Source organism: Bombina bombina, chromosome 5 (assembly GCF_027579735.1).
Source record: "Bombina bombina isolate aBomBom1 chromosome 5, aBomBom1.pri, whole genome shotgun sequence".
NCBI lineage: Eukaryota > Metazoa > Chordata > Amphibia > Anura > Bombinatoridae > Bombina > Bombina bombina.
Window position 1 is genome coordinate 846,444,241 of NC_069503.1, and position 16,145 is coordinate 846,460,385.

The 16,145-nt window shown below is 37.5% G+C and overlaps 1 protein-coding gene across 1 annotated transcript in view; it reads left to right on the forward strand.

Annotated features, from left to right (window-relative positions):
- The window catches only part of LAMA3 (laminin subunit alpha 3), a 573,745-nt gene that overhangs the window by 170,488 nt on the left and 387,112 nt on the right, over window positions 1–16,145 (forward strand). The gene's annotated exons all lie outside the window — the stretch shown is intronic.

Genomic DNA, 16,145 nt, shown 5'->3' on the forward strand with positions numbered 1-16,145 from the left:
TTGTGTTATATCCCCTTTTCACTTTTTTTGTGGGCCAAAATCACTAAACAACACATTATTGAACTCCTAAAGGGGATTGCTTTTTTGTGGAAGTGGATTCGATAATGTAGGTGCAAGCAACGTAAAAAACACTGTCAAAATCGTGTTTTTAGACAAACCCAGTCACAAAGGCATTCTTTGCAGATAGCATGTTGTAAGGGAGCGAGTTCATGCTTTACAGTTAGTGTGCTGTAATATCCAGTATAAAAAGATATCATAAGTCCATGTTATATAAACCTCAAAGTTTCCATCATAATTTAAGATCAAACAATAAATATAAATATTGTAGGAAACAATACTTGTCAGCTATTAAAATGATTAAGCAATCATGCCCAGCACATCCATCATGCCAAAATACAAATGGCATTGAGATCGTTAAGCATTTCCCAGGTTTGTGTAGCTGGGGGTGTGGTTTTATTTTAATCTGTCGTGCCACAGACATGACCCAGATTACAAGTGGAGCGCTACTGAAAGTTTGTTCAAGCTAAGAATAGCGCACAATCTGGTATTTTAAATCCCTGATAAAAAAAGATTTACCAGAGAATATATATATTCAAAATAAAAATAACAACAAGAACAACAAAATAAAAAACAATGCTATTTAAACTACTTCTTTAGACCTTAGGCTTTAGCACACCTTTGTGTTATCTCTTGAGCAAAAGCCAGATCATTGGTTTTGTAGCTTGTCCTATAGAAGTTGATGAGTAGAGGGACTTATCGCGACCCAACTCCCAGATGTTAGTGCTCCTGATGCTTTCGCTTAAGCAAAATCATTTTACTTTCAACTTTTAATATGAACGCAAGAATAGGAGCGCTATTGATTTAACGTGACCGGTGTTAGGGCTCAGTTGCGATAATATTTTTTTGCTTCACTTGTAATCTAGGCCTATTTATGCAATACATGAATACATTGGCAGTGGCTGATGCTAAAACAATCATTGCATGCAATTCAACAGTTAAAATGCAATATACAATGAAAAGGTGAGAAGGATTAAAATATGCTGTAATATGGCCAGGTGTTTTCTGAGTTCAATATCATTTGTACTAGTCAAAGGACAAAGTTGTATAACCCTTCAATTATGAAACCTTAGGACTAAATAAAAACAAATCTTTAAATACCTTTTACAAAAAAAATATTTTGCTAAAACAGAGATTTTGTTCTGCATAGACTTGTACAGCCACGAAAAGATATTTTACACCCATAGAGAACAACAATGCGATCTTTAAAGGGACTTTACACACTAAAAACATGTTATATGCATAGTATTGAGGTTATTCCCCGTCTCTCTCTAGCCATGGGTGCAGCTATGTTGACTGTCTTTCAGTAATGACCTGTTTGCACATGTGAAGCAACTCTCCTTCAGATACCTGCAGTGTAACCTAGGTTCCATAACTTGTAATAGAAGCTTACAGATGATGTATGTATAGGGTACTTGTTAAGCACGGCTAATCATCCGTAAGGGTCTCAAGGCGCTGCTCATTTTATCGAGCTCGGATGGATAAAAGGCTGAGTGGACCTCGCTGGGTATCGAACCTGCAACCCTTGGGTTGATACAGGGCTCCACAACAGTGCATTAGCATGCTGAGCTATCTGATAGAACTGTACTTTTAATAGGGATTTGAAACCAGCACAATTTATGCATTATTTTATACTTAATTAACATTTTTATTTTGAAAACACTTAATTGCAGTCATAAATGGATATTTTGATAATTGTACTTTAATTGTGTTCATGTTTCATGTTTAAAAGTGTGATTTGAGGTATATTTTATCTTTTTTATTAAACCAGGAAACAATCATACAGGAAATCTTAAAATAGTATTAAAGCTATCTTTAATTTATGCATAATAAATTATTAATGACATTGTGACAGATCTGCCTGCAAAATGTTTTAAAAGCATTGTTCTACATGCTTGGGACCCAGTCCTTATGAAGGTGATATTACTTTAAACAAGCTCTTGCCCATATCAACCAATCACTATGGAGCATACAGGAGGGTCAGCCTCTTGAGCAGAAGTGGAAACATTACAATTTCCAGATTTAAATTACAGGAAAAGCAGACAAAATAAATTATGAAAATGCATCACAATCAGCAGAATTACAAGTTTTGCGGTATGGCCATACTGCTGAAAAATTTGCCATTGCACCCGGAATAAGCCACGGCGGTACAGCTATATCGCTAGCGTTTTAGCCTTTACGCAACTCTCCATTCTGCACTCGAAAAATGGCTTTTGAGTGGGGGATTTTCATTGTTTTACAGGTTGTGCGGTCCCCCGCATTGCAAATACTTTAATAAACCTATTAATCCCTAAACTGCCGCCCACCCACCCACATAGCCAACACTAAATAAACCTATTAACCCCTAAACTACCGTCCCCCCACATCTCTACTGCTATAATAAACCTATTAACCCCTAAACTGCCACCCCCACATAGCTACTACTAAAATAAATCTATTAGCTCTTGAACCACCGGCCCCACACATCGATAAATCTGGGGTTAGTGTTAGGTCTTTTTTTTATTTTTTGGGGTGTTTTTTTTTTAGATTAGGGCTTTTTTTATTTTAAAAAGAGCTGATTGCCCTTTTAAGGTCAATGCCCATACAAATGCCCCTTTAGGTAGATTTTTTTTAGAATTAGGTTTTTTTTTGGGGGGGGGGGTTGGTTGGGTGGGGGGTTTACTTTTAGGGGGGACTTTGTAATTTTATTATGTAATGTTAGGTTTTGTTTTTTTCGTAGTGTTAGGATTTTTTTAATATTGTACTTTAGTTTTTTTTTTATTTTTAAATAGTAATGTTAGGTTAATTTATAGTTTAATCTTATTTTTTTTAATTTTACAGGTACGTTTTAATTAATTTTAAGGTAGTTATATTGTACTTTTAATTTAAAGTTAGGGGGGGTTTTAGGTTTAGGGGTTAATAGTTTAATTTAGTGTTTTGTGATGTGGGGGGCCAGCGGTTTAGGGGTTAATAGATTTATATTAGTAGTAGTGATGTGGGGGGCCGGCGGTTTAGGGGTTAATACTTTATTTTAGTGTTGGTGATGTGGGGGGCTGGAAGTTTAGGGGTTAATATGTTTATTTAGTGTCGGCGAAGTCAGAGGGCAGCAGTTTAGGGGTTACTTTTTTTTAATTAGTAATGGCGATATCGGGGGGCAGCTGATTAGGGGTATTTAAACTAGGGGTTTATGTTAGGGTATTAGATTTATATATAACTTTCTTTTCCCCATAGACATCAATGGGGATTGCGTTACGACGATCGCCATTCTGCGATCGCAGGTGTTAGTTTTTTCTAACACTTTCTCTCCATTGATGTCTATGGGAGGAAAAGGCACGAGCACGTGAAGTCAGGCCTTGTGGTTTGTGAGGTATAGCGCTTATTGCACCATATCACACAACAAAAGAAGGTTTTTCAGTAACTTGCAACGGCAGTGCTATGGAGAGTGCGACACCGTTCATTTTTTTGCGTTAATTACGCACCTGGTTTAGCGCATTAGTTGTAATCTTGCTGAATGTTTTTAAATTATACATAATCAAACATTGTGCACCAGATTACAAGTGACATGCAACTCATTAATTTGCGTTCGACCTCTTCCTATCGATTGGGTATTACAAGCTGTTGGTTAAAAATTTTAACCAAAGCATTTTAACACACCTGATACATATATAACACACCTGATACATATATAACACACCTGATACATATATAACACACCTGATACATATATAACACACCTGATACATATATAACACACCTGATACATATATAACACACCTGATACATAAATAACACACCCTATACTTTGAATGGGTTGAGCTCATTGTGTTTGCATTACAAGTTGAAGGATACATTTTGTACTCACTCCCAATCCACAATAATAATTTCTTATTTATTGTTTTTGAACACCTAAAATTACATTTTGGCACCTGATTTTGTGTATTCAGATACATAAAATTACAAAGAATTAAATGAAAAACGCCACTATCTGAGCAGAATGTTTAAACTGCATTGGCTTTGCTCTCCTACAGAAATAGTTTTAGTGAGGGTCCTATTACCTGAGGGAAATTACGTACCTGTGCTATCCAACATGAATACTGTATCAATAACCATACTACTGAATGCACAATAGATATAAAGGGGCCTACTTATCAAGCCGTCAACTGTGCTGCATTCGCCGGCACCAATACGCTCGCCTAACATCGCTGCCGCGGACCTGAATACATTCTCCATATTTAACAAAAAAGCTGTCAAAAAGCCATGCACCAAGTACGGGGCGATGAGCAGCGGACTGTTGTTAACTAGCAGTCATCAATCTCGCTGCTCTTCGGCTTTTTCACAGCTTTATTTGTATACTGTCACTAAACACCCACACTATACTAAACTGTTTAACCCCTATACCGCCGCTCCCGGAGCCAACCGCCACCTACATTATACTTATTAACCACTAATCTGCCACCCCCTGTACTGCCACCACCTACATAAAGTTATTAACCCCTATCCTGCCGCTCCCGGAGCCCACCGCAACTAAATATGTATTAACCCCTAAAACGCCAGCCCCCCACATCGCCATAAACTAAATTAACCTATTAATCCCTAAACCTAACAACCCACTAACTTTATATTAAATATTAACTCATTCCTATCTTAGAATAAATTAAAACATCTTTAGATTTAAATTAAACTATATTAAGCTACTAATTAACCTATTCTGTTATAATAAAATTACATTAAACTATATTAAACTACTAATTAACCTATTCTAACTATTATAATACAATTACAGTAAACTATATTAAACTACTAATTAACCTATTCTATTATAATAAAATTACATTAAACTATTAATTAACCTACCCTAACTGTTATAATAAAATTATATGAAACTATATTAAACTATTAATTAACCTATCCTAACTGTTATAATAAAATTACATTAAACTATATTAAATTAATAATTAACCTACCCTAACTTTTATACTAAAATTACATAAAACTACAAATTAAAATAACTATATTATATATTTAAACACCTAACCCTACTCAAATATATTAATTCTATACTAAAAAATTACAAAGTTACAAAAAACTAACTAAGTTACAAAAAATAACAAACACTGTTACACACAAAAATTAACACTAAGTTACAAAAAATAAAAAAGAAATTCTCAAAGCTTTAAACTAATTACACCTAATCTAAGGGCCCTATGAAAATAAAAAAGCCCCCCCAAAATAAAAAAAAACCCTAGCCTACAATAAACTACCAATAGCCCTTAAAAGGGCCTTTTGCGGGGCATTGCCCCAAAGTATTCAGCTCTTTTACATGTAAAAAAAAATACAAATACCCCCAAACAGTAAAACCCACCACCCAAACAACCAACCCCACCAAATAAAAAGCTAACTAAAAAAACCTAAGCTCCCCATCGCCCTGAAAAGGGCATTTGGATGGGCATTGCCCTTAAAAGGGCATTTAGTTCTATTAAAGGCCCAAGTCCTAATCTAAAACTAAAACCCACCCAATAAACCCTTGAAAAAATCCTAACACTAACCCCAGAAGATTTACTTACAGTTTTGAAGATCCGACATCCATCCTCCAAGAAGCCGGGAGAAGTCCTCAACGAAGCGGCCGAAGTCTTCATCCAAGCACGCAGATGTTTTCACCCAGAAGGCATCTTCTATCGTCATCCATCCGGCGTGATGCGGCTCCATCTTCAAGACATCCGACTCGGAGCATCCTCTTCCTTCCGACGACTACTGACGAATGAAGGTTCCTTTAAATGACGTCATCAATTTCTTTTTTCTTTTTTTGTAACTTAGTGTTTATTTTTTTGTGTAACTTAGTGTTTGTTATTTTTTGTAACTTTTTAGTGTAGAATTAAATTATTTGAGTAGGGTTAGGTGTTTAAATATATAATATAGTTATTTTAATTTGTAGTTTTATGTAATTTTAGTATAAAAGTTAGGGTAGGTTAATTATTAATTTACTATAGTTTTATGTAATTTTAGTATAACAGTTAGAATAGGTTAATTATTAGTTTAATATAGTTTAATTTAAATATAAAGGTAAGTTTAAATTTATTATAAGATAGGAATGAGTTGATATTTAATATAAAGTTAGCGGGTTGTTAGGTTTAGGGGGTTAATAGGTTAATTTAGTTTATGGCGATGTGGGGGGCTGGCAGTTTAGGGTTAATACATTTATTTAGTTGCGGTGGGCTCCGGGAGCGGCAGGATAAGGGTTAATAACTTTATGTAGGTTGCGGCGGTATAGGGGGTGGCAGATTAGGGGTTAATAAGTATAATGTAGGTGGCGACGGTGTAGGGGCGGCAGATTAGGGGATAATAAGTATAATGTAGGTGGCGGGGGTGGCGGGGCGGCAGATTAGTGGTTAAGAAGTATAATGTAGGTTGCAGCGGTGGCGGGGCGGCAGATTAGGGGTTAATAAGTATAATGTAGGTGGCGGCGATGTAGGGGGTGGCAGATTAGGGGTGTTTAGACTCGGGGTACATGTTAGGATGTTAGGTGTAAACATAACTTTTATTCTCCCATAGGAATCTATGGGATATCGGGCAGCAGCGAACATGAGCTTTCACTGCTTTCAGACTCCCATTTATTCCTATGACATCCGCCGCCACCAGGGCGGCGGATAAAAACCAGGTACGCTGGGCCGGAATAGTGGCGAGCGTACTTGCTAGGAATTTGTGAAGTAGCAAAAGTAGCCAGATAGTGCCGAATTTGCATTCGGAACATCTGTAGTGACGTAAGCATCGATCTGTGTCGGCCTGAGGCAGGCGGATCGTATGTTACGTCACAAAATTCTACTTTTGCCTGTCTGTAGCCTTTGATAAATAAGGCGAATCAGGCTCGCCACATCTACGCTGCGGAATTCCAGCGTATTTGCGGTTGACGGCTTGATAAATAGGCCACAAAGCATTAACTTGTAATCTCCTTAGGGCAAACATGCAAGTGGTATGAGTCTCATCAGTGCTAATGCTTCATAATACTTGCATTTTTGACACTCTTGCAATCTAGGCCAAATGGGGAATTACATTTTGAGTGAACAGCCACGCTATACTGTTCAAAAGAGACAAAATATATTGGAATAGTATTATTGATGCAAAGAATCAGATTTTTGCGTTGTGAAGTAAAATTGATTTGCAAAAGCCATGTAAAAAACATGTTTTCTGATGGTTCAGAATGGTTTGTAATGTGCCATCAAAACCCAAGAAAAGAACGTTTGCACAACTCTTAACAGATAGGAATCGTGCCAGTTATGTTTTACACCTCCTTTAGAAAACCTACTGCTTGTTTTGTGACAACAGTGAGAGGCTACTGCATCTTATTTCACTTTCTGATATATCCGCTGGGTACAAGAGCAAACTAGCATTCTCATTTAATTGCAGATTAATCTAAAATATGGTTGTTGATCTCTCATATTGTTAAATATTTTCTGCTTCTCTTTTAATAGTTGGAAAGTCAGGGGCAGCAGCACCACTTGAAAAAACTCCAGATTTATTGAAAGTTCATCAAAGTTAAAACAGCAACATTTCGAACACAATAGTCCTTAAAGGGACAGTCAACACCCAACAAAACATGATCCCATTTTTTTTAACCCCAAACGAACATCTGCCTGCACCATCCCTTTGGTGTTACCTATTTCTTTGTCCTACTAATCCTCCACGATACATGAGTTGATTGGATCGAAATATGGCCACCTAACTCCCTCCACCGTTACGTATCTACCTTCTCTTTAAAATCATCCGCTAATCACAAAGCAGTCCTCGTCATAGTTTTAAAACTCGTTCACGGACTTTTGCGCATGCACGATTGTATATGAACTTTGAGCAATCAGTTTTGCACACTGCTCCATGACCAAGGCATTTCATGTCAGTTTTTAAAAAATGCGCATACACAATGACGTATGATGAGCGTCATCATACCTACATGAACGAGCCTGAAATGGCATAGAGATGGGAAAGAAGGGTGAGGGGGAGGAGTTAGGCAGCCATATTTAGAGATGAATAACACATATATCGTGAATGAATACGAGGACAAGAAAATAGGTAATACAGAATGGATGCGGTGCAGGCGGATGTTCGTTTGTGATTCAATAATATGGGATCATATTTTGTTGGGTGTTGATCATGCATAAATTGTTACAGATGTGGTAAACTTAAATACCTCTTTAAACCCCACCCCCTCTGACATCACAGAGCAACCTAGATTCTAGTGCAAAAAAAGTATTACTCTCTTAAAGTCACAGTACATAATATAAGCACATAGGTAAATCTACCATAGTAATATACAGTTTTTTTACAAATAATTTTCATTAACACAAATATAAATGTTTTTTTAATGTACAATTTCACAAGAAAAGGAATAAATCCCACTCTTTGTTCATCCCCATTGGTATCCTAGTTTCAAGGTGATAGATCTAAAAGGCCTCTCTCTGTTTGAGCCTGTTGTCTCTATCATCACCTCTTCTGTCTATTGGTATATGCTCAATTATTTGGGATCTCCGTTGACTCACTGAATGACTGGTCTCCTTGAAATAACACACTACTGGTGATTTTTCATATCCATTCCTGATATTAGATTTATGCTCAGTAATACGATCTCTGACCCTTCTGGTTGTCTCGCCTAAATAAAGCTTTGAACAAGGACATTTAAGAATATAGATTGCATATTCTGTGTTACAAGTAAAATACCCATTAATAGTGAATTTTTTCCCTGTACGAGGATGAAAAAGACCCACGTATTAAACTATAACAATTAATACATCATAAACAGGGAAAACAACCATTATGTTTAGTGCTCAGGAGAGTCTGTCTCTGTATTTTACTTGACTCTTATCTCTAAGACTTTTAGACCATTTGTAGGCGGCCATGTTTTTTTTTTATTTATATATTCTGTCACTAGTGGATTGCTGTGTTTTAAAATGCCCCAATGTTTATTGATAATTTTCAAACTTTTTGGGCTTTGTGTGTTAAACTGTGAGACAAAAACTATTCTATCCCTATTTTTAGATTTTTTCTTTTGAACATTTGTAGCTAAAAGTGTAGTCCTAGGAATCTTCAATACTTGTTCTCTCTCTCCTTATCTATCAAATCCTCTGGATAGCCTCTATTTCTAAACAGTGTTGCCACTTCTCTCAATCTGATATCCAATATATCAGTATTAGTAACAATTTTACGGCACTCTGAGAAACTGGCTTTTAGGCAATGAATTCTTTAAAGCTAAGGGGTGTGAGCTCTCATAATGTATAAGATTGTTTCTATCTACCTCCTTTCTATATAGATCAACTTCAAGATCATTTGGTCCCTTGTATACCCTGGTGTTCAAAAAGGTAATGGAACATTCACTATATTCCAAAGTGAAACAGATACACTTAGTTGCACAATTCAAGGGTCCCTATTTTCTATACTTTACCAAAAGTGAATAAGAACCTTAACAAACCACCTGGTAGGCCGATTGTGTCAGGGGTGGGCTCCATTCTTTTCAATACTGCGATTTTATTTGGACAGACTCCTAAGACCTTTTGTAGAGAAATCTAACTCTTATATTAGCGATACGGGGGACTTTCTAAATAAATTGCAAAATCTGGAATTACCTACAGGTAAATGCATTCTATATAGTTTAGATATTTCCAGCCTGTATACCTCCATCCCCCATGCCAGTGGTGTTGGGGCTGTGAAAGCTTTATTGGCTCAAGCAAATATATATAATCAACAAGATATTGAATTTATAATTTAATTACTGTAAATTGTCTTACACTGCAACTTTTTTCTTTTTCAAGATCAATTTTACTTGCAGTTACAGGGAACTGCTATGGGTTCCAACGTCGCCCCTACATATGCCAATTTATACATGATTGCATTTGAAGAACATTTTTTTAGTATTTACTCAATGTGGCGCCACATGGGTGGCACTATATTGACAATATTTTTGGTGTATGGCTGGGCGACATTGGAACCCTATTGGATTTTGTATCTTCCTTGAATGGTGAAACTAAGTGTATCAGTTTCACTTTGGAATATAGTGAATGTTCCATTCATTTTTTGGACACCAGGGTATACAAGGGACCAAATGATCTTGAAGTTGATCTATATAGAAAGGAGGTAGATAGAAACAATCTTATATATTATGAGAGCTCACACCCCTTAGCTATATTGGATATCAGATTAAGAGAAGTGGTAACACTGTTTAGAAATAGAGGCTATCCAGAGGATTTGATAGATAAGGAGAGAGAGAACAAGTATTGAAGATTCCTAGGACTACACTTTTAGCTACAAATGTTCAAAAGAAAAAATCTAAAAATAGGGATAGAATAGTTTTTGTCTCACAGTTTAACACACAAAGATCAAAAAGTTTGAAAATTATCAATATAGAAAGGAGGTAGATATAAACAATCTTCTACATTATGAGAGCTCACACCCCTTGGTTTTAAAGAATTCATTGCCTAAAAGCCAGTTTCTCAGATTGATAACAGATTGACAGAAATGGCAAACTGTTTAGAAATAGAGGCTATCCAGAGGATTTGATAGATAAGGAGAGAGAAGATTCCTAGGACTACACTTTTAGCTACAAATGTTTCAAAAGAAAAAATCTGAAAATAGGGATAGAATAGCTTTTGTCTCACAGTTTAGCACACAAAGCCAATTTTTTTCTGAAAATTATCAATAAACATTGGGGCATTTTACAACAGAGCAATCCACTAGTGAAAGAATTTAAGAAATCCCCATGGCCGCTTACAAACGGTCTAAAAGTCTTAGAGACAAAATCACCAGGTCTGATGTAGGCTTAAGTAAAATACAGAGACAGACTCTCCTGAGCACTAAGCGTGTTATTTCAAGGAGGCCGGTCATTCAGTGAGTCAACTAAGATTCCAAATAATTGAGCATATACCAATAGACAGAAGAGGAGGTGATAGAGACAAAAGGCTCAAACAGAGAGAGGCCTTTTGGATCTATCACCTTGAAACTAGGATACCAATGGGGATGAACAAAAAATGGGATTCATCTCTTTTCTTTTGAAAATTTACAAAAAAAAAACATTTATAGTTGTGTTAATGAAAATTATTTGTACTTTGGTAGATTTACCTACGTGTTTATATTATGTACTGTGACTTTAAGAGAGTAATACTTTTTTGCACTAGAATCTAGGTTACTCTGTGATGTCAGTGGGGGTGCGGTTTAAAGAGGTATTTAAGTTTACCACATCTGTAACAATTGATGCATGATTAAGGACTATTGTGTCCGAAATGTTGCTGTTTTAACTTTGATGCACTTTCAATAAATCTGGAGTTTTTTCAAGTTGTGCTGCTGCCTCTGACTTTCTATATGTTATGGGCCATTTGTCTGAGGCCTGGCAGTAAAAACACTACACTGGTGCTGAATTATCTGGGATTGTTCACTTTTAATAGGTGTCCAGTATACCACATATGTATTTAGGGCTAGATTACAGATGGAGTGCAATCGTTTGAGTGAAAGCGGTAATTTTTGCACTCGGTTAAATTACAAGTAGCATGGTAATTTAATTTACTCTCCCCATATTTTCTATGGGCAGCGTTAAGCGTCACAGTACACTCATATTACAAGTTACGATTGTTTGAATGCAATAGCATTTTACGCTCAACCTTTTTATGTGAACTCAAAGCTCACTTTAAGAGTTTGGGCTGAGAAAAAAGTTGCACTAAGCAATTTAAAAAATAAAAGATAATAAAAGTTTTTCCCTCTATACCATTAACCCCTAAACTGCCACATTGCCCACTGCAAATTACCCCGCTACACTATTAACCCTTAAACCACCACACAGCCTGCTGCAAATTACCTTGCCACACTATTAACCCCTAAACCACCACATAGTCCAGCACAAATGACATCACTCCACTATTATCCCCTAAACTGCCACATAGCCCACCACAAATTACCCCGCTACACTAATAACCCCTAAACTGCCACATACCCCACCGCAAATTACCCCACTACACTAGTAAGCCCTAAACCATCACAACCCCCTTCGCAAATTACCCCCTAACCTGTTAACGACCACAACCCCTCATCGCAAAATACCCCATAACCTATTAACCCCCTAACTGCCACAACCCCCATCGCAAAATACCCTCTAACCTAATAACCTCCAAACCGCCACAACCCCATCGTACAATATCACCAAAATGACACAACCCCCATCGCAGCATACTAGTTAACCCCAAAGACCCCCTAAGTTACAAAAAAACAAAACGCTGCCATTACAAAAAAAGTAAAAATCACTAGCATTACAAAATTTAAAAAAAAACATTACCAAAAATTAAAAACCCCAACCAGTAAGACCTATCCTAAAACTAAAATTTCCTTAAAAAAAAAAACACCCCATAAAAAAACCTAAACTTACATTAAAACCTACTCTAATACTAATGAAAAGGGCATTTGTCTGGAAGTGCCCTAGTTGAAGTGATTAGCTCTTTTGCATAAAAAATCCCCAAGAAATAAAAACTATCTGTAAAAAAAACTATCCTAAAAAAGATGCCCTAAAAGGGCATCAGTGATTACGCTCTTTTGCAAAAAAATAAAAATAAATCCTATCCTAAAAAAAAGATGCCCACAAAAAGGCATTAGCTCTTTTGCAAACCCTAAACTAACCCCTCTGCAAAAGGAAAAAAACCCTCAAAAGTTAGTGCTCACCAACTTAAATCCGGCTCCTTAGGTGGGCAGTTCCGGCAGCACTCCTCTTTTGTCTTCTTCCATGGCGGTGCTCCTCTGGGGGTGTCCTCTTCTTCCATCTGTCTTCTTCACTTCCGATCTTCCGTCCGATGTCCTCTTTGTGCTGTCCCCGCAGCACACTAAAGCTTGAATGCAAGGATCCTCCTTATATACGGTAGCCCTTGCATTTCTATTGGCTGATTTTTTAATTCTTAGTCCAATCAGCCAATAGAAAAAGCTTTCATTCTATTGGCTGATTGGACTATAAATAAAAAAATTAGGCAATATAAATGCAAGGGCACATCTATATAAAGGGGAACCATACTTTTATTGAATGGGGGTGGTTGAGGTTAGGGTGTTAATAGGGTAGGGGGTATTTTGAGATGGGGGTTGTGGCGGTTAGGGTATTAATAGGTGATACTAGTGCAGGGAGTTTATAGCGGTTGGCTAAGTGGCAATTTAGGGGTTAATAGTGTAGTGGGATAATTTGAGGTGGGCTTTGGGGCTGAATTATACCTCTGTTTTTCGTGTGAGCCTTCAGGCTCGCCGGAAACAGCAGCTATGAAGTAGCGGTTTAAAGACAGCTGCTCCATAACTGGTCCGCTGCCTCTGAGGCTACAGTCTTCAATCTGCCCAATCGTTTAGGAGGATTGACACCTCCTGCTAGTGGCTGATTGGCCGCAAATCTGCAGGGGGCGGCATTGTACTAGCAGTTCACAAGAACTGCATATGCTGTTGGCATTTATCGATGTACGGCGGACATGATACGTTACATCGTATCATGTCCGCTCGCACTTTGAGAAATTGACCCCTCTGTGTTGTTTTAGGAGTTAATTGTGTAGGAAGATAATTGTGGTGGGGGTTGTGGTGGTTAAGGGGTTATTAGAGTAGGGAGCTTATTGTGATGGGAGTTAACGTGTGAGTGTAGGTTTTAGTTTTTATTTAACATCACTGCTCTACTGAATTCAATGGGGCGATATCGCAAATGCCTTATCCTCTGCTTAACTTTTGTGCATGTCAGGTTTCGTGCAAGTGCCAAATTTTTATTTTCAACTTGTAATACCAGAACTTGTCCTCCAGAAACTAAGTGACAAGATAAAGTTATCAGGAACTTTTTAACGTATTAATCAATACTTTTTTTTAATTCCTTTTCCCAGTATTTTATAACAGGAAAATAGGAAAATTGTATATTTTTGTATTGAAACTGTTTGCACATTGTTTTTATGGTATTTTATCTGTTAATTAACAGGGAGACGTCGCTTTAATATATTTGTTATTTTTAATAATTGGGCTAAATAAATACAACTTTATGCTTTAACTTTTAGTGGTGATATCTTTGGCTTTTAGCGCCCTCCTTTAACCCCCTCTATCCTCCATTGCCATAATCAGACAATTTTTAGGGATATTGTCTATAAAGGAGGTGTTTGATATCAGTTGTCCTAGCGCGCCTTATACCCCTTATATTAACATAATACCAGAACTACACAACGTGCGCAAAAGAAGTAACCTATAGTGATGTTAACGCTCGAGCGGGAGTGGTAATTACCACTCCACTTGTACTCTAGCCCTTAGTTCTTAAACAAACATCACATTATTTAAAAAAAAAAACACTAAAAAACTCCTACAAATTACATTTAATGAATGCATATTTTAATAATGCATAGCAAATCAAACTAATTACTGGTTAATACAATTTATTTATATACTGTATGAACACACACACACACACATATCCTTAAATCTTCACTTGAGTCACTTAAAGCCAGTTAGACTGTTCAGCAATGATAAGGCAATCCAGCAATTCAAGAGTTAAACAGGCAGAGTAGTCAGAGAGGCAGAGTTCAGCAAAGATAAGGCAATCCAGCAATTCAAGGGTTAAACAGGCAGAGTAGTCAGACAGGCAGAGTTCAGCAATGATAAGGCAATCCAGCAATTCAAGGGTTAAACAGGCAGAGTAGTCAGACAGGCAGAGTCCAGTAACGATAAGGCAATCCAGCAATACAAGTAATAAAGCACCTAGGAGCACACACAGTAACACCTATACTTGGGCAATGAATGCAGGAAACAGAAGTACTTACATAGGGGTGGATTCGTGCCAGGGAAGGAAACCAGCTGCAATTAGGACCGGCATTAGAGTAACTTGACGCGCAGCAATAACGTGATCACTGCTTGCCAGAAGCAAACGCCGCATGCAAGGCAACAGCCACCGCGTCTATGGCAACGACCATAACAACAGAGGGAAGCGGCGGCCAGAACCGGAGCGGCATGACACTCTCAGAACCAAAAGTCTATGGGGCCGAATAGACCTTTATATGCCCCTTGTTTCTGGCAAGCCTTCAGTCTCGCCGGAAACAGAAGTTATGAAGCAGCGGTCTAAAGACCACTGATACGTAACTTGTCCGCCTGCTCTGAGGCGGCGGACAGAAATCAACCCGATCGAATACGATCGGGTTGATTGACACCCCCTGCTAGCGGCCAATTGCCGCGAATCTGCAGGGGGCAGAATTGCACCAGCAGTTCACAAGAACTGCTTGTGCAATGATAAATGCTGAAAGCGTATGCTGTCGGCATTTATCGATGTTCAGCGGACATGATACGCTACATCGTATCATGTCCGTTCGCACTATGATAAATCTACCCCTAGCGGCCGATTGGTAGCTAATCTGCAGGGGGCGATATTGCACAAGCAGTTCTGGTGAACTGCTTGTGCAATGATAAATGCCAAAAGCGTATGCTGTCGTCATTTATCGATTTGCAGCGGACATGATACGCTACATCGTATCATGTCCGCTCGCACTTTGATAAATATGCCCCTTTGAGTATAAGTAGAAATTATGGCAAGATTCACTCTGAAATAGTTTTTTGTCTTGGGGAGTTCATAAGTTCAGAGTGGGGGGGTATTGAGTTAAAGGGACAGGCAACACTAAAATTGTTGTTGTTTCAAAAGTTAGTTAACGCCTTTACTACCCATTCCCCAGCTTTGCACAACAAAAATTGTTATATTAATATACTTTATATTATTTTATAACATACTGCATTCTAAGCCCCTATAGACAGCCTCTTAATCACATGCTTTTTTATTTGCTTTTCACTACAGGAGACTGCTAGTTCATGTGGGCTATATAGATAACATTGTGCTCACACCTATGGGTTCTGCACAACACAGCTAAAATGCAAGTCAATAGGTAATAAATAAAAAGTCTGATCAGGGGGCTGTAAAATAGGCTTAGGTACAAGGTAATCACAGGCTGTGCAAAACTGGGGAATGGTTAATAAAGGGATTATCTATCTTTTTAAATAATAACATTTTTTTAGTTGACTGTCCCTTTAAAACCAGACTAGCTTCAAAATAAAGCTAAACATTTCAGGTCTCAGCTTTTCTTTATGTTTCATTTGGGTTATCTAAGACA